The 24,971-nt window shown below is 61.7% G+C and overlaps 1 protein-coding gene across 4 annotated transcripts in view; it reads left to right on the forward strand.

Annotated features, from left to right (window-relative positions):
• Nucleotides 1-24,971, forward strand: part of Piezo1 (piezo type mechanosensitive ion channel component 1) — a 55,943-nt gene that overhangs the window by 3,623 nt on the left and 27,349 nt on the right. The window lies entirely within an intron of this gene.

The following is a 24,971-nucleotide window of genomic DNA, read 5'->3' on the forward strand; positions in this document are numbered from 1 at the left end:
AAATGTGTAATTAGGCATTCAGGTTTTTTATACGTGCTTTTCTTCGTACTAAGAAATAGAAACCCTTTGTGTGATAAAGAATTCAAGCTTCGGACTGAGCAGTTTGCGGCAGCAGAGCCCACACGCCCCTCTGGTGTAGTGGACTCTGCCTGTCTCGTTTTCCTTGAGGCAAGCAGTCGTGACCAGGCAGCAGGGCCCTGGGGAGGGTCGCTGTCGGAGTTGCAGCCCGTCCGTCAGTCCGTCCATCTGTCCAAGCCCCGGCCTGTCCTGCAGCCTGCGTCTTGGGCGGGGGTCGCTCATCCTCCACACTTGCCCTCTCCCACCCTTTGAACCGTCATCCTCAGAGAGCAACTGTCTGGCCTCTTCTGGATCAGGGATCTGGACTGCAGGAAGTTAATTCTCTAGCCCAAGAGGGAAGTGACACCCAGGGGGTGAAGCTTTTCCTTCCTGGGCGGAGAGTCCGCACCTCCTGCCTGCAGACACACCTGGGTGGAATGTTGCTGGTAGGACAGGGAGGAGGCTGGAAGGGAGGTACTTCTGGGTGGAGGACCCACCAGCCTGACCCCGGGGTTCCTGGACCTCCTGCCTTGCTCTGAACTTGCCAGCCCTTGCCCTCTTACTAGGCCTCAAGTTTCCCCCTGTAAACCAGACTATAAAATCTTTAGGGTGCTTATAGGTCTCTGATCTCTGGTCTAAGGCTGTGGATCTCACGCCCAGGCAATGGCGCGTGGGGGTAGGGGGCTCTCCTGGGAGAAGGGAAAGGCCAAGGCTGGCTCCTGGGGGCGGGGTGCTGGGCTGAGTACTTCTCCAGATGTGCTGCCAGCAGGGCCGGGTGTTGGCGGTCAGCAGCAAGGTCAGGCCTCCAGGGAGCATAGTGGAAGGGGGCCACCCGCCACGGGGTTCCTCGAGTGCTCACGGGGCGGTTCTGGGAAGGGGGGGCTGCAGCTCAGCCACCCGCAAATAGCACCCATGCAGATCCCCATGGCTTACCCTGGCCTCCTCCTGAGTCCTGCAGACCCACTTATGTGTTTTCCTGTCCATGTCTGTGGGAGGAGCTCTGGGTGGTGCCAGGAGCCGAGTGAGGTTTGAGGCCGCGGTGGTGCGGGGCGGGTTGGAGCTCCTCCTCCTCCAGCCTGGTCAAGTGTTCTGCAAGTGTCCCAGCTGTGTGTCCACAGGCGCAGCAAACAGCACTCTGCAAAATGGGCCCCAAATAATGCCACCCCAAACAGTTATGCCATCTAAAAGAGGGTGCCCCAGTGATGCCATCCAACACCGGGCCCCCTGATAATGCAGTCTAAAACAGAGTCTCCCCAGCCATACGGGATGGGATCTGGCCCCCTGCATGCACCTGGAACGTGCAGGTGAGGTGCTGCACGTGGTCAAGGCAGACAGGACTGGGCTGTTGCCCCTGTACTGTGCTCTGAAGGCCAGGCTAGCTTGGGTGTGCAGAGGAGACCCTGGAGGGGGCTGTGAATCTGGGGAGAGGTGGACACAGGGTCAGGGGGGTCCAGTCTGACTGGAGAGAGGGAGTGGGCTGCTGGGCTAGAGGAGGAAGGCTCCATGGAGCTCCAGGGCCCTTCTCCCTCTGGAAGGACCTGAGCTGGTGGCCTGGGGGATGTGTTGCTGTTGGAAATGGGCATTTCTGAAGGTGCTCTCAGGGTCCAGGCTCCTGTGGTGGCCAGGAGGAAGTGGGAGGCCATCGGGCAGCAGGTGCCCTCCTAGCCTGTTCTCTCCTGCAGAGCAGCCTACCTGAGGCTGGACCCCAGCCTCCTGGTTTTCAAGACCCCTGGTGATGCCGGAGACCCCCACATGTCTGCTTCCACGCGTGTGTTCCTGTGGTAAGGGTCAGCCAGGAACGCAGCAGAGATCAGCCACTGTAACTGCAGTCTGTGAGGTGTTTATTCTGGAATTTTCCACTTAGTCTGTTGGACTGTGGCTGACTGCAGGCTTTCTCTGCCTTCGCCACCCTTTCTTTCGAGGTCGAACATCTGCCATTGTTGGGCCCGCTCGCCCCAGCCTGTGGGTCTGGGCTGCTCTCATTTTGCTCAGGAGCTTGTGGTTCTCTGGGGTGGACGCTGGCTCCATGGTGACTGTCGCATTTGTACGTGAGGACCTGAGGCTGTGCCCAGGCGGTCACTTTACACTGGACCCTTGGGGAACCTGGCCACCCCGGGACAGTGAGCGCCTGCCGTACGGTGCCAGTTCCCGGTACGTGGGCCCCAGGCAGCTGTCCGGCCAGATCAGCCTACCCTGGTGACACTGGCCCCTCGGCCAAGGCACCCAAATTCCAGCTCCTGCAGCTACTCGGGAGCCTCTGCTGAGTGGGGCGGGTCGATTTTTCTGGTGTGTTTTAATAACATAATTATAGGGGGTATTTTTAGGTTCCCTCTAACGGGCCGGCTGGGGTTCAGCGTGGCTGTTTACCAGGCTTGGATCTGCAAACTGTTTTCCTCCATGAGTATATATAGCTGGGGCCACTTCTCCTTCCCTGGGTTCAGGCTACAGAGGACAGTGACCGCCTCAGCCTCCTGTGGTTTCCTTTGCCATTGAACGGGCAGCTAAAATGGGCTCGGGGCGTCTGCAGACTGAGATGGGGGGGCTGGGCCAGGCCTCTGTCCAGGCCTTTGGGTCTTGCAATTGAGAGGAGCTCTCCAGCCCCACTGAGACCGAGAGGGACGGTGCGGGTTCCAGTGTGCTAGACCCACTTTCCCACACATCTCCTCTCTGGAAGCCACCTGCCTGGGTCACCCTTCCTGGGAATCCTCAGGGGAGGATGAAACTGCAATGAGTCAGTGACAGGGCATCGGAGGCTGAAGTGTTGGGGACCTGCAGGCGGAGCAGAGGACCAGGCGTGGGTCCTGGGCAGGCGACTGTCTGAGGAACAGCCTCGAGGGCCGCCCTCTCTCACCTCTGGAGAGCCCAGGGCCTGCACCCCAGGCCCCGGCATCAGCAGGCAGGAGTCCCCCCGCCACCTGATTTCTGTCTATGATTAGAACACCACCTAACACAGCCCATCACCTAACAAGGGGGTTCTGAAGGGAGTGAAATCCATCCACCATTCCAAGCAACACCACCTAACACAGCCCATCACCGTAACAAGGGGGTTCTGAAGGGAGTGAAATCCATCCACCATTCCAAGCAACACCACCTAACACAGCCCATCACCTAACAAGGGGGTTCTGAAGGGAGTGAAATCCATCCACCATTCCAAGCAACACCACCTAACACAGCCCATCACCGTAACAAGGAGGTTCTGAAGGGAGTGAAATCCATCCACCATTCCAAGCAACACCACCTAACACAGCCCATCACCGTAACAAGGGGGTTCTGAAGGGAGTGAAATCCATCCACCATTCCAAGCAACACCACCTAACACAGCCCATCACCGTAACAAGGGGGTTCTGAAGGAAGTGAAATCCATCCACCATTCCAAGTAACACCACCTAACACAGCCCATCACCTAACAAGGGGGTTCTGAAGGGAGTGAAATCCATCCACCATTCCAAGCAACACCACCTAACACAGCCCATCACCGTAACAAGGGGGTTCTGAAGGGAGTGAAATCCATCCACCATTCCAAGCAACACCACCTAACACAGCCCATCACCATAACAAGGGCGTTCTGAAGGAAGTGAAATCCATCCACCATTCCAAGCAACACCACCTAACACAGCCCATCACCTAACAAGGGGGTTCTGAAGGGAGTGAAATCCATCCACCATTCCAAGCAACACCACCTAACACAGCCCATCACTGTAACAAGGGGGTTCTGAAGGAAGTGAAATCCATCCACCATTCCAAGCAACACCACCTAACACAGCCCATCACCTAACAAGGGGGTTCTGAAGGGAGTGAAATCCATCCACCATTCCAAGCAACACCACCTAACACAGCCCATCACCGTAACAAGGGGGTTCTGAAGGGAGTGAAATCCATCCACCATTCCAAGCAACACCACCTAACACAGCCCATCACCATAACAAGGGCGTTCTGAAGGAAGTGAAATCCATCCACCATTCCAAGCAGCACCACCTAACACAGCCCATCACCGTAACAAGGGGGTTCTGAAGGGAGTGAAATCCATCCACCATTCCAAGCAACACCACCTAACACAGCCCATCACCATAACAAGGGCGTTCTGAAGGAAGTGAAATCCATCCACCATTCCAAGCAACACCACCTAACACAGCCCATCACCTAACAAGGGGGTTCTGAAGGGAGTGAAATCCATCCACCATTCCAAGCAACACCACCTAACACAGCCCATCACCGTAACAAGGAGGTTCTGAAGGGAGTGAAATCCATCCACCATTCCAAGCAACACCACCTAACACAGCCCATCACCGTAACAAGGGGGTTCTGAAGGGAGTGAAATCCATCCACCATTCCAAGCAACACCACCTAACACAGCCCATCACTGTAACAAGGGGGTTCTGAAGGAAGTGAAATCCATCCACCATTCCAAGCAACACCACCTAACACAGCCCATCACCTAACAAGGGGGTTCTGAAGGGAGTGAAATCCATCCACCATTCCAAGCAACACCACCTAACACAGCCCATCACCGTAACAAGGGGGTTCTGAAGGGAGTGAAATCCATCCACCATTCCAAGCAACACCACCTAACACAGCCCATCACCATAACAAGGGGGTTCTGAAGGGAGTGAATTCCATCCACCATTCCAAGCAACACCACCTAACACAGCCCATCACCTAACAAGGGGGTTCTGAAGGGAGTGAAATCCATCCACCATTCCAAGCAATACCACCTAACACAGCCCATCACTGTAACAAGGGCGTTCTGAAGGGAGTGAAATCCATCCACCATTCCAAGCAACACCACCTAACACAGCCCATCACCATAACAAGGGCGTTCTGAAGGGAGTGAAATCCATCCACCATTCCAAGCAACACCACCTAACACAGCCCATCACCTAACAAGGGGGTTCTGAAGGGAGTGAAATCCATCCACCATTCCAAGCAACACCACCTAACACAGCCCATCACCATAACAAGGGGGTTCTGAAGGGAGTGAAATCCATCCACCATTCCAAGCAACACCACCTAACACAGCCCATCACCGTAACAAGGAGGTTCTGAAGGGAGTGAAATCCATCCACCATTCCAAGCAACACCACCTAACACAGCCCATCACCATAACAAGGGAGTTCTGAAGGGAGTGAAATCCATCCACCATTCCAAGCAACACCACCTAACACAGCCCATCACCATAACAAGGGCGTTCTGAAGGGAGTGAATTCCATCCACCATTCCAAGCAACACCACCTAACACAGCCCATCACCTAACAAGGGGGTTCTGAAGGGAGTGAAATCCATCCACCATTCCAAGCAATACCACCTAACACAGCCCATCACTGTAACAAGGGGGTTCTGAAGGGAGTGAAATCCATCCACCATTCCAAGCAACACCACCTAACACAGCCATCACCATAACAAGGGCGTTCTGAAGGGAGTGAAATCCATCCACCATTCCAAGCAACACCACCTAACACAGCCCATCACCGTAACAAGGAGGTTCTGAAGGGAGTGAAATCCATCCACCATTCCAAGCAACACCACCTAACACAGCCCATCACCGTAACAAGGGGGTTCTGAAGGGAGTGAAATCCATCCACCATTCCAAGCAACACCACCTAACACAGCCCATCACCTAACAAGGGGGTTCTGAAGGGAGTGAAATCCATCCACCATTCCAAGCAATACCACCTAACACAGCCCATCACTGTAACAAGGGCGTTCTGAAGGGAGTGAAATCCATCCACCATTCCAAGCAACACCACCTAACACAGCCCATCACCATAACAAGGGCGTTCTGAAGGGAGTGAAATCCATCCACCATTCCAAGCAACACCACCTAACACAGCCCATCACCTAACAAGGGGGTTCTAAAGGGAGTGAATTCCATCCACCATTCCAAGCAACACCACCTAACACAGCCCATCACTGTAACAAGGGCGTTCTGAAGGGAGTGAAATCCATCCACCATTCCAAGCAACACCACCTAACACAGCCCATCACCATAACAAGGGGGTTCTGAAGGGAGTGAAATCCATCCACCATTCCAAGCAACACCACCTAACACAGCCCATCACCATAACAAGGGCATTCTGAAGGGAGTGAAATCCATCCACCATTCCAAGCAACACCACCTAACACAGCCCATCACCTAACAAGGGGGTTCTGAAGGGAGTGAAATCCATCCACCATTCCAAGCAACACCACCTAACACAGCCCATCACCATAACAAGGGGGTTCTGAAGGGAGTGAAATCCATCCACCATTCCAAGCAACACCACCTAACACAGCCCATCACCTAACAAGGGGGTTCTAAAGGGAGTGAAATCCATCCACCATTCCAAGCAACACCACCTAACACAGCCCATCACTGTAACAAGGGGGTTCTGAAGGGAGTGAAATCCATCCACCATTCCAAGCAACACCACCTAACACAGCCCATCACCTAACAAGAGGGTTCTAAAGGGAGTGAAATCCATCCACCATTCCAAGCAACACCACCTAACACAGCCCATCACCTAACAAGAGGGTTCTAAAGGGAGTGAAATCCATCCACCATTCCAAGCAACACCACCTAACACAGCCCATCACCGTAACAAGGGGGTTCTGAAGGGAGTGAAATCCATCCACCATTCCAAGCTCAACAACTCTATTCCAATCTCCTTTCCAGCTGTTGGGGGCCAGTCACAGTGATGGCCACCATGGCACGTGCCCCTGGGGGAGGACATGTTCTTGTGTTGTGTATAAAAAGCAGGTCAGGTTGCCTGGTTGTCCGGGCCTGCCCTGTGTGCAGGTGGGTGCACTGCAGCCTGGGCAGCCTCAGCGTGAGCTCAGGTGCAGGGTCTTGAGCTGCGTGGACGTCACGGCCTGTGGACTACAGCTCCCCAGCTCCATCTCGCCTGTCCACACAGGTGGAGCCGGCCTGTGGACTGGATGTCCTTCTCATCACCTCTGCTGTTGTCTGGCTGCCCTTTCCGGGCTGGTCACTTGGGCGCAGACCTGCAGTGTTTCTTTTGGCTCAGTGTGGTCACCCGGCCCCTTTCCAGGGCCTGCTGTGCCCTGTGGCCTGGGCAGATGCGGGATCCTGTGCTCTCCCCATGCCAGGCGGCTGCTCCATGTGCAGATGGGCCCCTGACCCGCGTTCTGGGGCCTTCGCTCCCCAGCCTTGTCAGCATCCTGAGCCCGGCGGACACAGGTGCCCCTCAGTGGATTGCCAGGTCGGGGTGTGTGTGACCCGGGCAGCCACGGCCTCCAGGCTGTGCCACGAGGTGTGCCCCCACCCGGGAGCTCAAGCCCTCCAGCAGGTCGGTGGCGAGGCGGCCTGGCCAGGGTCTGCGGCATGGCCTGGTGTGTCTCCCTTTCTGACCCGACTGTGGTCTACCCCTCGGGTCCTCCAGCTGATTTTTTAAAATTGGGTCATCTGTCTTTATTTTTGACTCGTTGGGTTCCATATGGATTCTAGATCTGGCTCCATCTGCTGTGGTTGTTCCGCCCGCCTGCATGGCTTCCCTGCTCACCCTGTTTTCTTTTTTGGCACCAGGGATTGAACCCAAGAGTGCTCTACCACAGCTTCGTTCCAGCCCTTTTTATTTTTTATTTTGAAATGGAGCTTCTCTAAGTGGTCCACCCTGGCTTCGAGCTTGTGGTCCTTCTGCCTCGGCTGGCGTGACAGGTGTGGCCTCTGACCGTCTGATCTTAATGGCCTCAATTAAGGAGCAGGCACTTTTAGCTCAGATGATGTCCGGCTAACTCGCTTGGCTACTGCCCGGACGTCCACTGCCCTGCAGAGCCCCCTTCTGCTCCGCCTTCACCCGTCCACCAGCCTGCTGCTGCTCTGCCTTCAGGCCCACAGTTAGACGTCACTGCCCCAGGGCCCCCATCCCCTGCCCTCTCTGCTGGGTGTCACGGTATGATGGGTCTGCGCCTCTTTAGCGTGGCCCCCCTGGGCTGCCCAGGGCCTCCGCAGCCTGTTGGATGAGGCAGAGTGACCACAGGCTCCCCAACCCTCCGCTCTCCTGGCCTCAGGCCTCAGGTTGGCCATCCCCGTCCACTGCCGTTTCTCCTGGCTGTCCCCTGCTGCGTCCTTGAGTTTGCATCCCTGCAGCCGGGCACTGGGGATGCTTTGCTCTGTGGGACTCCAGGGAGCCCCTGTGGTCCAGGAGGCCCCGCTTCCAGTCTCCGCGGTGTGCAGAGGAGCCCCTCCTGTCCTCGTGGGGCGGCCAGGCCCCGAGCGGGGGCAGTGGCGTCTCCTGGGACCCGTGCAGGCCTCCCGCCGGTCTCGCAGAGCCCATCCCCATCTCTCCTGCGCCTCACGCTTGGGGGCTGCGGGCCTGTGTGCTGGACGCTCCTCCTGCCCTGCCTGCTGCTTCTGCACTGTGGCCCGCGGCCGTAGCCGTCTTCTTCCATCTGTCTTAGGCACGATCAGGCCCAGCGGGGAGCCACCATCCTGTGGGTGGACAGGAATGCCAGCCAAGGCCAGGAGGAGGTGACGAGCAGGTGCAGCCCCGGCCTCGGGGTCTGGCCTGCCCAGCCCTGCCTGGTGACGGGCTCCTGTGCTGCCGTGGGACAGGGTTCCATCCCTTATCAGCAGGCACAGACCTTCCCGGCCAGGGGAGAGGGCCGCTGGCTGGGCCCCAATCTCCAGAGGTCAGGAGTGTGGGGAGGAGGCCGGCAGCACTGCAGGGGCTTGGGGACCCTGCAGGGAGCTGTTGGTGACCAGGGGGTGGTGGCATCTGAGGGATGCTCCACAGGGCCAGACATGTACCCTCGTGAGGGGCAGCCCTCCTGAGCGGCACGTGTCCCCTGGGCTCTTGCTCCGTGGCCTCCACAAGGGGCCTCCTGCCTCGGTTTCCTCATCTGTCAAATGATGGCTTCCTTATAGCACTTTCCCGAGAACGAGCCCAGCGAGCGTGTGGACCCCTCAGAGGTGGCCCCCAGGCTCTGGATGCTGCAGGACACCTGGCGAGTGGGATTGGGCGTCAGTGGGCTGCTCTGGACCCGCATGTCCAAGGCAGCTGGTTGGGAGGCAGGCCCTCTCCTCCCAGCCCACACTCTACTGCTCTGGTCTCCCCAGCAGCCCCTGCCCACTCAGCTTCTGGCCTTCTGAGTCTGGGGGCTGTCAGCAGCTGTGACTTGTGGGGGAGGCTCCAGCTGCCCCAGCCCTCCAGAGCGAGGCCAGGCTTGTGCAGGACCCCAGCAGGAGATCCACTCCAGTGTCCAGCGTCTGCTTGCTGCTGGACCTGGACCCCATCCTGAGCTTCACGCCTCCCGCTTGCCCCTCGAGGTCTCTGCCGTCCCTGTTCTGGGCTCCTCCGCAGCTCTCCATGCCAGCATTGTCCTCCCTCACCGACCCCTCCACAGGCTCCCTGCTGTGGGGAGTTGCTGGCCAGGCACGGGTTGGCTCTGCGGGGACACATGCTCTACTCCGAGTCCCCAGGGGCTTCTGGGCCGACTGGCCATGTCACATTCCAGCCTAGACCCTGCAGGGGGCTGGGCAGTGGAGATGGGGTGGCCGTTTGGCCAGTGACCCAAGGAGCAGGTGACCTGTCTGCCTCAGGAGCCGCTGCCTTCGCCCCACTGACAGGGCGTGGGGCAGGGGCTGGTGGGTCCTGGGAGGGAGGGGGGCGTCAGAACTGCTTGTTGGGCAGAGAGGCTGAGGCCATGGTGACCTGGCTCTGAAGGTGCCACCCTGGGGCATCTCCAGTCCCTCTGCTGCCTGGGACCAGGCCTTGTGGTGTGAGCATGGGCAGAGGCCACCCGACTACAGGACACTTGGGCCCAGTGCTTGCCATTGGCCATTTGTGACCCAGGAGCATTTCTTCATTGGACCGTGTTCTGAGAGGCAGCCCTTGCTGGGCCTGGGCCATCCTGAAAATCAGGCAGTGGCGTCCAGTGGCATCTCAGGGTGTGGGGAACTCAAGAACCGTGTTAGAAAGCTGCCCTCCCTCTGTCTGCCGGGGCAGCAGGGCCTGCGGTGTGGGCAACAGGACGGGGACCTTCCCAGCCTCCTACTTTCAGACGTGCGTGGCTCTGAGCCCCAGCTCTGCTGCTGGGTGCTTTGGGTGACTTGCATAACCTCTCTGAGCCTTGAGCCTCATCTTTAGAGTGGGACACTACTGGCCAGTGGCCCTCCTGGGGCAGTGGACAGGGCTCCAGCACCATGACTGTTCAGCTGGTGGGGACGTTCCTGTCCCGGGTTTGTCTCCCCCTCTTATCTCTGATTGTGAGATCGGCAGCTGCCCGCTTGGCCCTGTGGCTCTGAGGGACAGCCCTCTGGGTGACGCGGGTGGAGCCACCTTGTGGAATTCAGCATGGTGGGAGCTGGGCCGCTGCTCCACCTGATCTCACCCACTCATCTTGGGCCAGCGTGGCGGCCAGTCGCACCGTCACCTGTCATGAGGGGTAGTGGCGTCAGGAACAGGGCGGCTGCCGGGAGTCTTGCCTCTGGGTGCTTCAGTGCCTCCAGGTGAGGGTGCCATGGCAGAGCCTGGGTGTGGTGCGCCCTGGAGACATGGTGACGTCCGCCTCGGGTCCAGTCTGTCGCTTTGCCACCAGGCAGGAGCCGTGGCCCTTGCTGAGGGTGGCATGGGACTGCACGGGTTGCAGCTGACTGGCCCAGTCCAGGTACAAGGTGCCAGGTGTCCACTCGGGCTGCTGGGCGAGGGGTCCAGGCTGCCAGCACTCCTGCCCGCTGCAGTGGCATCGGCCTCTCCCACCCTCGATTGTGCTGGAGACCCCCAGCCTCTAAGGGCCACACTGAGCAGGCACTCGGGAGCCTCCCAGGGAGGACACTGGCCACCAACCTCAGCTCGGGTGCTTCCGGGCAGACTACGCTGTGGGGCAGGGTGCTGCTCCTGGGCAGGAGGTGGGAATCGCTGGTGGAAGGAGCCAGGCCCTGTGCCCTTTGCAGCCATGTCCCCTTCAAGGCCCGGAGCCATCTGGAGCCCCTGCTCTGGACCTTCCCCTGCTTCCTCAGGACCTCAGGGTAGCATCTGCTGCCGTCAGCCGGCCACAGATGCAGGCGAGAGCCCAGGGAGTTCCTGTCGCTGCCAGGGCCTGGTCCTGGGCAGAATGGCCTGGTCACAGGGACTGGGGTGCAGCTGGTGCTGGCCTCGGAGGCCCCGGGCAGCTGGCGGAGTGCATGCTAACCACCCTCTGGCTGCCTGCACCCGCAACTGGCCCTGGGCCCTGCTGGCTCTGCGTGTGTCAGGCTGTGGAGAGCTGAGTGTTGGCCTTTGGCTGGGAGAGAGGGGGCTGGCCCAGCCAGAGGGGAAGGACACTGGGCGGCCTGGGTCCCCTCACTGAGAGACTGACTGGGTTTGGCACAGTGACCCATCCCGGAAGCTGAAATGGGTCTCAGGAGCCACCCGTGGCCTCTGTTGCCCGAGGAAGCAGTGTGCAACACAGTCGCCCCACTCCTGACTGCGCCCGGGCCACCAGTGCAGGAGACGAGACCTGTCCCGTCCCCAGCCCTCGGCCTCACCTGGACTTAGTTTTCTTCCACAGGGGCCAAGGCGACCTTCCTGTGCCAAGCCCAGCAGCCTGTTCTGGTGCAGGGCAGCCTGGCCCGGGATGGGGCTTGGTGCCCATGCCCATTGGGCCTCTTTCCTCCCTGCGGCCAGAGCCTGCAGGGCCCAAGCTTGGCTCTGACCCATGTGAGGACACAGGGTGACTGTCCATCATTTTCTTCTGTGGTGTGGAGAAGGTATCAGGTCAGTCCCAGAACTCCTGGGCCCAGTATCTCTGCTGCTGCCCAGGGACTCAGGCACAGGGCTGGCCAGGTGGATGCTCACAAGTCCTGTTTTCACACTGAGAAGAAAGTAACACTGGCCATGTGTTGTGGCGCACACCCATCATCAGCTGGGGAGGCTGAGGCCGGAGGACCACAAGTTCAAGGCCAGCCTCAGCAACTTTGTGAGAACCTGGCTCAAAATAAAAAGGGCTGGGGATGCTGCTCAGTGGTAGAGCACCCTGGGCACAGTCCCCAGTACCACCTTCACACACAGAAGAACGGGTGCGGGAGTCGCTCATGTGCAGTAGCTTCATTCCTGGGGCATCTCACTTGGTAACCTTTGAAATAACAGGGGTAGTGTTCCCACTTTACAGATGAGGAAACTGAGGCCCAGAGAAGCCATGCGGCTGTTCAGGTGGGGCCAGGCCCTGCTCAGCCTGTTCTGACCCAGAGCCAGGTGCTACAGCCAAGGTGCTGCCCAGCCAGAACCAGCTCCTGGCGCTGAGGACGTCTGTGGCCCTCGGTGAGCTGCCCCTTGTGGGCAGCAGCCCCCTGGGCGACGATAGCTGCCTCCGTGCCGTGCAGGGCGGAGCCTGGCTGGGCTGGGGGGTGGTAGATGAGAACCAGTTCACTCCTGGCTTCCAGGAAGGGACCCATTGATCCCTGGGCTCTCCCCGGGGAGGAGGGACGAGGCTGAGATGGAGGCTCTTGGTCTCAGGGGACCGGGCTGGGGAAGGCACTGCTCTGCCACCCTGAACCGGGGCAGCCCTCGCCCCTGTGGCCCCTGGGGACCCTGCGGATGCCTGTCGCTTGCTTCGCTGTTAGGAATTAGATTAGTTTTCCATAAAAACAGGATGTGGTGGGGAGAGGGCAGCTGTCCGTCATTTTTCTCACTCCTCTTTTTCCAGGAACTGGACATATAGCCCTTGGCAGGACTGTTGCTGTGTCCACCCTGCCTCCCCGTGCAGGGAACGAGGCTCTCTGCTCTTAAGTGGCTACTTGATCTGGTTCTGCTTATAGCAGCGCCAGGAGCCAGGGAGCCTCTGGGGGGACCTTTGCCATGGTCCAAGGACTGAGCTGGGCGCGGGGGGTGGGCAGGCAGCGCCAGAGCCCAGCCCCTGCCCGGACTCCAGGGCATGGCACCTCCCAGGACGCCCGAGGGGCCCCGGGGTTTGGGGTCTCTGCAGGCTTCTGCCCCAGGGGCTCTGTGTGCAGACTTGGGCACAGAGCCTGTGCAGCCCTGCACAGGAGGGACTCGTGTGGGGCTGGGGTGTGGGAGGGTCAGTCCTGGCTGGGAAGGACCCAGCCGGCAGGGTTTGGGCTCGGGTGTATTGAGGGCCTGCAAAGAGGGGCTGGTGGGGGCTGGGCGGGTCAAGACCCCGTGTTCCTGTTGCTGGGAACCGTGAGGGAGCAGTGAGGCAGGCTGGGCAGGCCCCAGGACCAAGGCTGGCTCAGTGGGGTGGCTGTGGCTCCTGGCTGTGTGGCCCTGGCTGTGACCTGCGGGGACTTGGTCCAGGCGCAGTTCCTCTGCCGCACCTGGGACAGCAGGTGCTGCTCCTTAGGTGGCAGGTGGCAGAGCTCTTCCTGCCTGAGCAGGGCCGCCTTTCGCTGAGGGGCTCTGAGAGGGGAGGGCCAGGAGGCGCTCTGCAGGGCTGCAGCTGGCTTCTGCCTGGGGGTGTGGACTGTCGGGGATGCTGGCCGCCCGGTCGGGAGCTGCCTCTGCAGGAGGCGGGGCCTGGCCCAGAGGCCTCAGCGGCTTGTTCATCCCAGCCCCAGACGCAGGGCCTGGCATGCCCTTGGAGATGACCCGGGTGAAATCCCAGAGCTCAGAAATGGCTCTTTCCTGGAAGGATGTCCCCAAAGTGTTTTGTTCTGGGAAGGGAAGAGGAATTGTGAGGGGACGAGCCGCGGCTCCTGGCTGAGGCTCAGCCGTGGAGTTTTGTTTGGTAAACAGCCTGGCAGGACGGGCACCCCAGCTCTGACTGCTGCCCGAGGTCTCCCTGGGCGCCTGCAGCGGCCTTCTGTGCAGAGTGGAGAAGGACAGAGCTGGCCAGAGGCCTTCCACAAGAGGAAACTGAGGCCCTGCTGGGGCTCGGCCCCGGTGCTGCTCTGTCCGGGGAGCCAGGCTGGTTGTTATGAGCCAGTGGTGTTGATTTTTCCCTTGGTCACTTCCTGAGTGTGTTGTCTCCACAGTACCTGTGGGGCCTCTGCCTGCCCAGCGCTCCCTGTCCTGTGGCCACGCAGCTCTTCAGAGCAGCCTGGATCTGGCCTGGCTCTCGGGGCTTCCTGTGGGTGCTGGGTGGCCATGGTGGGCTGCCCTTCCAGCTCTGCCTACCTGTCTCCAGAGGAATAGGTGTTTACTCTAAGAAATGGGCTCACGTGACCAAAGCTGGCCGGGTAGCCAGCAGGCTGGACGCTCCGGGAGATGCTGCTGCTGGTCTCAGTTCCGTGGGCAGCAGCCAGCAGTGCTGGTCCTTCGGGGCAGCTGTGGGAACCCTTCTGGGCCTCCCCCGGGGCCCAGAGCATGGCTTCCCGCAGCCTGCTGACTGAAGTGCTCATCTCGCCCAAACACGTCTCAGCACCCCTGAGATGGTGTTTGGCCAGCCTCTGGGCATGCACACCCCGCTCCCTTGTCCCAGTTAGAGGTAGTGTGCAGGGTCCCCAGCCCCGGAGGCCCCGGGGTTGCTGGCCCCGTCCTGCGCCAGCTCTGACACGTGTTCCCGGAGCACCTTCTTGGGCAGTGTCCCTGGGGCAGGACGGTCCCTGAGCTGAGACCCTCCCACATCACCCGCATTTTACTAAAGGGGAAATCAAGCCAGGAGACCAGATGCCGCACCTGCTGGACGTGCAGAGATGAGTGGGGCTGGACTGGGGCTGCCCAGCACCCTCATCCTGGGGGCCGGGTCTCAAGGGGGCCTGACCAGAGAAGTGCCCGAACCCAGCCCGGCTGAACTTCCTCCTGGGTGACCACCTGTGCTGCCCACCAGTGGGAGACAGTCAGGTGGCATTCCTCCTGGAGAGCAGGACCAGCTTGTGACCAGGTCCTGGGGCAGCTGGCCCAAGTCCTGCTGGATGGCTGAGAGGCACAGGTGCTGCAGGCTGCGAGTCCCGGGGAGGGGCCCTGAGTCAGCACCCAGCTCCGTCCAGCACTGCCGAGGGATCCCTGGCCCCAGGGCTGGCAGCAGGGTGCCTGCAGAGCCCGCCACCCCCTGGACAGGGGCAGCGGTCATCCTCCGTGGACACCACTGTCTGTCCCCTGGGGAAGGCAGGCTGAGCAGAGGCCACAGCCAGAAACCCGAGGGCGGCAGCTGGCCTCCACGTGCCTGCCCACGAGCTGTCACGTCAGGGCAGCACCCCGCAGTGCTCAGGTGTGACGTCTGCGTCCAGCAGGTCACACAGGTAGATTCGGATGGCTGGCTGTGTGGCCTGCCACCTGCTCATCCTAAGGGGGCTCAGAGCCCATGTCTCCACGGAGTGGGGGGCACATCTGCACCCGGTGGGGGTGAGCCTGAGATAGTCTGGTCTGGGATGCCCACTGTGAGGACCACAGCTCTGTGGGGCAGGGGACACACCACGCCCATCAAGGACAGGTCTGTGACAGACCCAGGCCCGGGGCCTGCCTCCACGCGGGTCCCTCCAGGGCTCTGGCACTGACACCCCTAGGAGCCCCGCCCAGGTCCCTCCTCCACCGGCAGCTGCAGCGGAACTGGGCTCTCCTCTCCATCACCGCTCCAGCCCCACAGCCGGCCACGGTGGGCAGCACCCTGCGTGCACAGCCGGCTTTCTTCCCCAGGTTCTGCCTGAGGGTCCAGCCAACCACAGACCAAAAACGTGGGAAGATTCTGGGAAATACTGAGAAACAAAACTTGAGCTGGGTGCGGTGGCCACGCCTGTGATCCCAGCTCGGGAGGCTGAGGCAAAGCCAGCCTCAGCAAAGAGCAAGGCGCTAAGCAACTCAGTGAGATCCTGACTCTAAATGAAACACGAAATAGGGCTGGGGTGGGGTCAGTGGGCGAGTGCCCGAGTTCAATCCCCAGTACCCTCCCCTAAAACAAAAAGCCTTGAGCCAGCCACGTGCAGAGCTGCCTGCGGGGAGTGGACAGTGCACAGCCAGGCTCCAGCCTCTAGCCCTGCGTCTGGCTGGCGCGGCGGTGTCCATGCTGAACGTGGGCATTCCCTAGACAGTACGTGGAGACAGCCGTTTGCACAGGGTTGACCTTGCGTCAGGGCTGTGAATCCCCAGAGGCGACTTCGGCACCAGGAGGGTGTGTGTGGTCTTCTAGAAGGCTCCCGAGCCCCGCGGGTCTCGGTGTCCGTGGGGTCCAGGGACCAGTCCCCAGACATTGAGGGCAAGTGTATTTGTTGTCTGGGGTCCTGTGGCAGGTCTGGGCCCCACTCTGACGGAAGCCCCTGCTTGTCTGCTGTGGGGCCAACTCCTCGCTGTGGTCTGCCCCTGCCTGGGGTGGTCTCTCCCGTGGCCCCACGGCCAGGCGTTCTTGAGGCAGAGCGAGAGGTGGAGCTGACCTCCCTGGGAGTGAGCTGTGGGACCTGAGCTCCAGGGTCCTGCTGTCAAGGTGTAGAGGGGCCCCCTGCCGGGCACAGGCTGGGTGGGTTTCTGCCTGTGAGGGGCCGAGTGGACCAGACTCAGCAGCCTCGGGACGAGGTGTCTGGACTGGGCTGTCCCCAGGTTCCCAGCACCTCTGCCCACCTTCCCAGGTACATGGGACGGGTCTGTCCCTGTCAGGTCCTGCCATCTCAATCAGCCAGGAATGCTGGGGGTGGTGGCTCCAGGTCACTGAGCAGCTTTGTTTACACAGCTTGGTGATGATCCTTCTTGCTAATCAGTGTGGTCCAGGAGGCCTCTGGAATGTGCTGTCCACTCTGGGAGACGTCACTATGACTCGCTTTGTACATGCCAATATTGGGCCTGGTTGAGTGTTCCTGGTGACGAGGTGGGTGCCCAGCACACTCGCCCCTCCTGCCCAAGCCCCTGCTTCTTAGATGAAGAGACAAAAGTTCACAGAGGAGTGGCAGGAGCTTGTCTCCTGGCCTGAAGCTGGCTTTGCCCTGCCTTTGACCACCTCATCCACCGAGGAGCCCCTTGTGCTAGGGCAGCCAACGGAGCCCCCCAAAGGGACCAGAGGCCCAGGCCGTGCTGTGACTGAGCAGCCAGGAGCCACTGCCTGCTGGAGGTGGCTGCTCCCGTGGTAGCTTCCTCCTTAGCCACCAGCTCACTAACTGGGCACTGGGCAGGACTGACTTAACCAGGAACTGTCATCTGGCCCTGCACCCCAGACTGGCTTGGCATGTGCCCAAGGGCCAACTATGTTGAGGGCTTCTCTGTCCACTGCCCTGGGGGTTCTGGACCTTAGGCAGCCTCTTGTCAGGAGCCCAGGGTCCAGGTGGGCATGTGTGTGCCCGGGTCAGCTCGTTCCCAGGAGGGAGCCCGTGGGACCCGTCTGCATGTCGTAGGTGGGCTGCGGCTGCGGCCCTCCCCATCCAGGCCTCGGCAGGGCTCGTCCAGGACAGCAGGCAAGGCTGGGCGGCCCCGGCGTCCACACCAGCACCCTGCTATGCCCTTGTGCCTCCGTGTCCCCAGCTGGCAGATGATGCTGGGAGTCTCCACCCAGGAGGGCTTGCTGGTGCTCGCGTGTGCTTCCGCTGCCCTGTGTGACTGGGCGCCACTCCACCATGACCTGCTCAAGGGTCTGCCTCAGCTCCGCTGAGAGCCTCGCAGATGCACCCTTTCCTTCAGGCTGAAGGGGTCCCTGAGGGTCCTAGCTGGCCAGGATGTGGGTCAGATGAGGACAGAGGATGTGGCCTCCTGCCTGAGGCTGAGGGTGCTCCCTGTGCCCCTCACAGGCCCCAGGGACTGTACCATGGTGGGAGGCAGAGGCTGGTCTGAGGCTGGCTCTTCAGTGGTCACTATGAGCAGGGCCAGCGGTCCCTCCTGCCCACCCCTGCCGGGCCCCCTGTGGCTCTGCTGGCCCAGTTCCCTTTCCAGTGCTGGGGTGCAGTGCCGGCCACAGGCTTCGGGGCCCCGCCCTGCCTGTTTACCTGCACTGCCCTCGATGGCCGCTCAGATAAGCCTGCTGCCTCCTTCCTGCAAGGCTGGGGGCGGCTTCGTGGGGCCGGACTGGATGGGATCAGGCGTCTGGCATGGAATGCCACCCTCCCCTGCCCTGGAATCCGCCTCTCCTCCTCCATCTTGAGGGGTGGCTCCTGCGGGTCAGGGTGGCCCTGAGTCCTGATGGTCCAGAGCAGACACTGAGGCCTCCACCGGCCGTGGATCCTCTTCAGGGCAAGGGCAGCAGGGCAGTGGGAGGGCTCGGCTGACCGACGGACCAGCCTGGTTGCCCATGGGAGGGGAGTCGACGATTGGGGGTCAGGGTGTCCTGTCTCACCCTCAAGTCCTAAGCACCCCACATGTGTCCCTGCCCACCTGGGTCTGCCTGGCCAGCGGGACGCTTGCTGTACCTGGGAGCTGCTGGTCGAGGCCTGTGAACAGCCCTCCCTCACGCCCAGGGAGAGGCAGGAGCGTCTCTCCACGGTGCTGGGCTGCCTGGCCCCTCCTGGTTGAGAGCTGGGGACAGGTGTTCAGGCCCCCGGTCACCTGCCAGCCCGTGTCACAGTGCGGGGGCTGCCTCCTGCCGCCTTGAGGGCTGGTATGTGACTTGGGCATGGTGGAATCGTCTTTGGCTCCCGCCCTCTGGCCCTGCCGACCACACCTGCTCCCAGGCCAGTGACCGTCCCTCTTGCCCCCATCTATTGGGCCATGAGTTGAGGACTTCTGTCCCTTTGTTCTCTGCAAGCCCACCTTATCTGCAGCTGGCCCCCTACTGTCCTCCCCTCTGGGGAGTCACCATGGGCTGAGTGTAGTGGGGAAGGACCATGGATGTCCAAACAGCGGGTTCAGGTAGGAGGACCATGGTAGATGTCCATGGGTCCCTCGCTCTTGGGGTTCCCTCTGCCCAACCCACAGTGGCCCTCAGGCCACTGAACCTTGGCCACTCCTGGCTTCTTGATGCCCGTGGTGTGGGGAGCAAGCCAGGCTGTTGGTGACCCGCCTCGAGAGGTACGATGAGGCGTGAAACACGTTTCCTGGGCCCTGTGCTGGTTAAACCCCAGACGTTTTGCTAATTAAATGCTCTGAAAATGCTGTGGAGCCCTGGGTGGCTTGGCTGGGCTCCAGGTAGGTAACAGAATGTCCCTTGCCTCCCTCCCTGCCCTGACCACCCAGGCTCGGCCAGCCCCCATGTGTCCTGGCAGCCACGGGGACACGGGCCCCCTTCAGCCACTGCCCCACCCTTGACTTCCGCGGACCCCTCTCTCCCACAGCCCTGGTTTTCTCTGCTCTGCAATGAAAGTTCTCAGGTGTTCCATTTTGAGAAATGTGAAGTGCTCACTCCAAAGCCTTCCTTTCCGCAGAAGTCCTGGGATCCCCAGTGCCCTGACCAGGCCTTGTCCTCAGGGCTGGGGCATGCCCAGGCAGGCCGGCTTCCCTCGTGCCCTCTGCAGAGCAGGTGGGCCTCCAAGCCCTCAAGCCACCTCTGTGGGGTTAGCTTTTGTCTCTGCCAGGTCCCAGGTGTGGCCACCAGCCTGACCTCAGCTCCAGCAAGGAGCCAGGAGGAGGGAGCTTCGGGTGCCACGTCCTCCCTCTTCCTCCTCTGCTCCGCTCTGCTCGGCCCCGCCCGCTGGCAGAAGCTGCGCACTGGTGTTTATGGGGCTCTGGCCCAGGCCAAATGGGGCCAGTGCTCCTTGGGAGTTGGAGCAGGCTGGGGGAATGCGGCCGGGCCTGGCTGCTCTGGCTGGCAGCTGTCATTTGGGGACTCCGGTTGCCCCTGTCCCTGGGCCCCATCCACTGTCAGCAGAAGGTTGGATCCAGCAAGGTGCCAACTGAGGCCTGGGATCTAGTCCTGCTGTGCGCCACAGGACGCAGGTGTCTCCCTGAGGTTTGTCCCCACCCGACCGCCTTCACCAGGGCTCTCCTCTGACAGTGCACTCGCTCAAAATCTGGTGATGCATGAAGCATTCCTGTGGGACCCGGGCCTCCCCAGAGCGTGGTGGGGCCTCCTGTGGGACGCGGGCCTCCCCAGAGCGTGGTGGGGCCTCCTGTGGGACCCGGGCCTCCCCAGAGCGTGGTGGGGCCTCCTGTGGGACCCGGGCCTCCCCAGAGCGTGGTGGGGCCTCCTGTGGGACCCGGGCCTCCCCAGTGCGTGGTGGGGCCTCCTGTGGGAGCCGGGCCTCCCCGACTCCTTGCGTGTGTGCCTGCAGGTGAGGTGCCTCGGCAGGAATCACAGTGGGCATTTTGCTCTGCAGTTCGCACCGATCCCTGGCGCTCTGGAGATGGCCGCCTGTTAGCCGCCCGGGTGTGTTGGGCACTGGGCCAGTCCTGTGAAGGGGACATTCCTGATTGTCAGTGGCCAAGCAAACACAGATGTCGGGTTTGTCCCTGGTGAAGAGTCAGTGGGGACCGACTGTGAGCCAGTGGCCAGGTCCCAGCACACGCTGCGTCCCACCGTGCGTGGCACTGCCCCCAGCCTCACTCTGTTGGTGGACGTGGGACTGTGGTTTGGAATGCCAGACCTGCCCACTGCGTCCCATTGCTGCATGGCCCAGTTTCCAGAGGACCCTCAGTGGGCAGTGTGGCTTGTGCATTTTCACAGGCTGGAGGAGAAGGGGTCACAGGCGCTGCTGTGGGCATTGGAGGAGCAGGAGCCCCTCACTTGGCTGAGAAAACAGCTGCAGAAGCAGAGTTCCAGAGAGGCCAGCGTGGTCCCAGGCCAGGCACTGCCTAGGCAGGCTTGGAACAACAGGACACTGGCTTGCAGGAGGGCAGAAGGCCATGGATTGGGCAGACAAGACTGGCCACTGAGTGGGGCCTCGGAACCAAGCCAGAAGTTGGAGCCTGGATCTCCTCTGGGAGCTGAGGGGTCACTGTCCCTTGCTGGCCATCCCTTTGCAGGAGAAAGGCAGTGCTGGCCAGTGTGTATGGATGTGCGGCTGAGGAGTGAAGGAGCCTGGGACTTCAGCCCCTGTGGCCAAGTGGTCCAGCCTTGCCCCTTCCTGCCGACTAGGGGAGCAGAGGCAGGAGGTGCCCAGGGTGCCTGACCAGGCCTTCCCGAGGCATCTTCTGGGGTCCGCTGGACTCCCCGGCGCTGGCGTCTCCTGGCCCAGACCCTTCCTGTGCCGGGGTGTCTGCTGGGGTGGGCCCTACTCTGCCTTGAGACAGATCACCTAATGGGCATACGGGGAGCGAGATGCTCCCGGGGAGTGGGCAGCGTGGCCGCAGCTCTGCCAGCCCCGCCCCAGGCCTCCACCACCGGCCACCCCCCTTTTTGGCGCCAGGGCTTAAACCCAGGGCTTCAAACACCTGGCACGGGCCTACTTCCAGGGAGCCGGTGTGGCAGACACCTCTGTCCTCAAGACCACGCAGCTAGACTCCAGGTGTGTGGGCGTCTCGTACGTCCCTCTGGTGGCTGCCCCACTCAGGAGAGCTGGAGGCCCGAGGATGCAGGCTGACTGTCCAGTGGCTGTGACCCCCTGCAGTAGTGGGGGCTCTCCCTGTGTGATGCCATCTTCCCTGGCAAAGACCCCTACCCCACCCTCCTGGGCCTGAGGGTTGGACAGCCTCTGCCCTGCCCACCCAGCCTCAGGACCTGCTTCTCCAGCCAGATGGGGAGGAGGAGGCAGTGACCCATGGCTGTGCATCCGTGGGCTCCAGGCCCTGCCCACCCCCTGACCTCCATGCCCATCCCGACTCCAGTTCCGGTGTGTGAAATCTCTGGCCGCCTGGGTGGTTTGCCCCCGTGCCCGGCAGCGGCTCTGCCCTGCACTAGGGACTGGAGGACCACACCCCTTGGCCTGGCCTGCAGTCTGGTCCCCTGCTCATCCCATCTCTCCATGGGGCGACTCAGCAGCGGCTGCCTCCTGGCCTGGGGTGGCCCCCTCCCATGGTGCCAGGGAGCTCGGGCCACCTCCAGCTGCCCCTGTCAGAGGCAGACTGGGTGCATAAGCCTCCCCAAGACCTGTTCCCTGTCTTCACAGTAGAGGTGACAGCGGTGGCCCTTAGCAGCACCTGGGACTGCACAGGATGGGCCACCCAGCCCTCTGCCCGCTAGGCAGTGGTGCAAAGGCCGTGGGCGTGCCCACCTCTGCTGCAGCCTGCCAGGAGTCCACACCACCTCTCCTTGGGCGAGAGGCTCGCTGGACCTTCGTTCTCCTCGGCTGCTGCCGCCAGCCCCCTGGGAGCCGCCCGTGCCCCTGCTGCCTCTGCACTTCTGCCACCATTCTGTGCAGGCTGCGGGCGCCTGGCGGGCAGCCTTCCTGTTTCCCAGAGGCTCCCGCAGCACATGGTGGCAGTGCTGCACGCGTCTTACTCCAGCCCTGCCCTGCGTGGACTGCCCGAGGCTCAGGGTGGGCTTCTTGTTCAAGTCCCGTGGGGACTGACGAGCCAGGATGGTCCCTGTGGATTCTCTTGTCCACCTGGAGCCTGGGACAGTGCCAGCCCCAGGGGGATGGGTCTCGGGAGCTGGCCAGGGTCTGGGCGTCTGAGGTCCCCTCTGCAGGCCCTGCCTTTTATGGGGACGGGAGTGGGTGGGACGCTCTGGAGTGGCATGTGGTCCTTCATCACCACAGGGCTCTCGTGATTCCAGCTCAGCTCTTCCCTCCTCCCTGACCCCGCCCCAGCTGAGTGGCCTGCGCTTCTGGCCTGGGGGTTCTGTGAGTAGAGGCTGGCTTGGGTCTTTGGCCTCCGAAGTGCGGGATGAAGGTCCTTGGGGGGCCGGCACATGCTGGTGGGCGAGAGCCAGTCTGCCATTCCCAGCCCACCCGTGCTAGTTCAGGAAAGGCCTGTTTTCTGGGGTGTCACAGGCCGAAGTCGTGGTTCCAGTAGGAAGGCGGGGCCGTGCAGGCTCAGACCCCACCTGCCCTGGTGGAGACCTGAGTCCTGTGTTCAGCCAGCACCAAGGGCAGACGCAAGGCAGAGGCACATCATGCACTTAGAGCCCAGCCGCAGCCCCAGGGACTCTGCCGAAAAGCCTGGGTCTGGAGCCAGGAGTGTGCGCCCCGCACTCTCCCCAAACCCGTTCCCTCATCCGATTAGTGGGGGCAGGTGGGGAGGTCTTGGTTCTCCTGCCTGAGGCCACCCTGCTGTGCTGGACCCTGAGGCCATATAACTGAACAGGCTGGAGATGACACCCCAGAGCCACTTCTCTGGTCTCCACTAGGGCTGGAGCCAGCGGCTTGGCCTTCCCTACTCCGGTCTCCCCAGGCGGGGGTCCGAAGCTGTCTAGGAGCCACCACCTGCCCGATGCCAGCTTCCTGGCAGGGATAATGGCAGAAGCTGGAGTCAGGGAGGCCAGCCAGCCTGGGCAGGCCGGCTTGTGCTGGAGGGCCAGGTGGGCTGTGTCTCGAGACCCCTCAGGGCCCCTGAAGCCGGAGCCTTGATTGGGGACCTCAGCCTGTTTCCTCCTCTGTGTTGGGGAGGACGCTCGGTCTGGGTGTGACCCAACTGCCTGCCACAGGGCCGCCTGTGGGGGGAGAGGGGGGGATGGGCCCCGCGTGGGGCGTGCCCCCTGCCTTCCCGCGCCCCCTGCCTTCCCGTGCCCCCTGCCTTCCCGTGCCCCCACTCGTCGGCTCCAGTTTCCTGCTCTTGGCAGATGGAGCTTGTGGGCGGTTCTTCCCGCTCCGCCCGTGGGTTGGGAGTGGGTGTGGGGCCCAGCCCGACCTCGTCCTCCCAGGTCTGGCTCTTCTGTCCTTGGCAGCAGAGCCCCGGGACCAGCCCCTGCCCACCACAACTCAGGCCCCAGTTCCTGAAATCCTTTACAGAGTTCAGGGGCTGTTTATCTTGGTAAAACGTATGTCCATAAAAATTCCCCTTCACCCACCGCAAGTGCCCAGTTCAGGGCCGACACTGCGGTGTGGCCACCACCACCGTCCAGCTCCTGAGCTCTTGTCTTCCTGCGTGGAACTCGGCACCTTCAGCCTCAACCCCCTCCCTCCCCACAGCTTCAGGGGCTGTTAGTGGGTGGGCTGGGCTGGCCAGGGAGGGAGACACCCGGCCCTGCTCCCCAGGCCTGTTCTGCCTGCAGGATGCTCCCTGGTGCCCACGCCGTGCTGAACCCTGTGGCAGGCTTGGGCCACCATTACTGGGGCACATGGGCTCCTCAGAGGCAGGACCTGCAGCATCTGCCACAGGAGAAGGTCACTTGGGTGGACGACTGGTTGGGTAGTTTGGTGGATGGACAGATGGGTGAATAGATAGATGGTGGACGCCTGGAGAAGCCCCCCCAGGCTGGTACAAGGGCGGACGTCTGCCTGCTGCGGGGACGAAGCTGGACTGGCCCTGGTGCTGAGGGCCAGACGCGGGGCTAAGCACGCGGCTGGAAGAGGGACTGAGGGAGCCTCTGCTGGGAGGCTCTGCTGAAGTGCATTTCCCTCCTGCCTCTTGGGCCGGATCAGATTGATTTTTTCTTGATGAAAGTGTCTGATTGTTGACAACTTCAAGTTCAGGGAGGTGAGCCGTAGCCGTTGCTGGAGCGTGTGCAGGAGGAGGAGGCGCCGGCTCCAGGAGGCCGGGCACGGGATGCCGCGGGCAGGGGCAGGAGGGCGCCGCCCGGGACTGCCCACCAGGTCTCCCAGGGGTGGGCCTGCGTTCTCCAGAGGCCCTGGGGAAGGGACTCCCTCTGGGTGGGACCCCGTTCTTGGGCAGCGAGGGGCGGGATGGAGTCCTGACCAGGGCTCCACAGGCCCGAGGCAGGTACTGTTGCTCTGGGCCCATCCAGTCCCAGAGCAGCGGGCACCTGGCTTGTTTTAGGATGTCCCCCACTATCACCTCCCTCCCAGTGGGAACCAACTTTGTTGCCAGCTGATCTCTGAGATCAGGCCAGCTTGTTTTGACCCTGGCTCTCCAGAGTGGCTGCCATTGGCACCAACTCGGCCACCATGGGCTCCTGCTCCTCACACTGGGGGCCTGTGGGGGCTGAGGGTGGGTGGCCCCCTGAGGAGACCACTCTGGGTTCAGGCTTTGATCCTGTCCCTCTTGGTGGGATGGTGAGGGTTGACGTCACCTCCACTGGGCACAGAAGGTTGGGCTGTCTGTGTGGTGACACTCTGATGTGGGGTGGGTCAGCTGAGGTCAGCATGGCTGGCTCCTGAGGGCAGGGAAGTGGCTCTGGTCCTGGGGTGTGTACTGGCGTGTGTG

The sequence above is a fragment of the Sciurus carolinensis genome, chromosome 16, assembly GCF_902686445.1.
Source record: "Sciurus carolinensis chromosome 16, mSciCar1.2, whole genome shotgun sequence".
NCBI classification, from domain to species: Eukaryota; Metazoa; Chordata; class Mammalia; order Rodentia; family Sciuridae; genus Sciurus; species Sciurus carolinensis.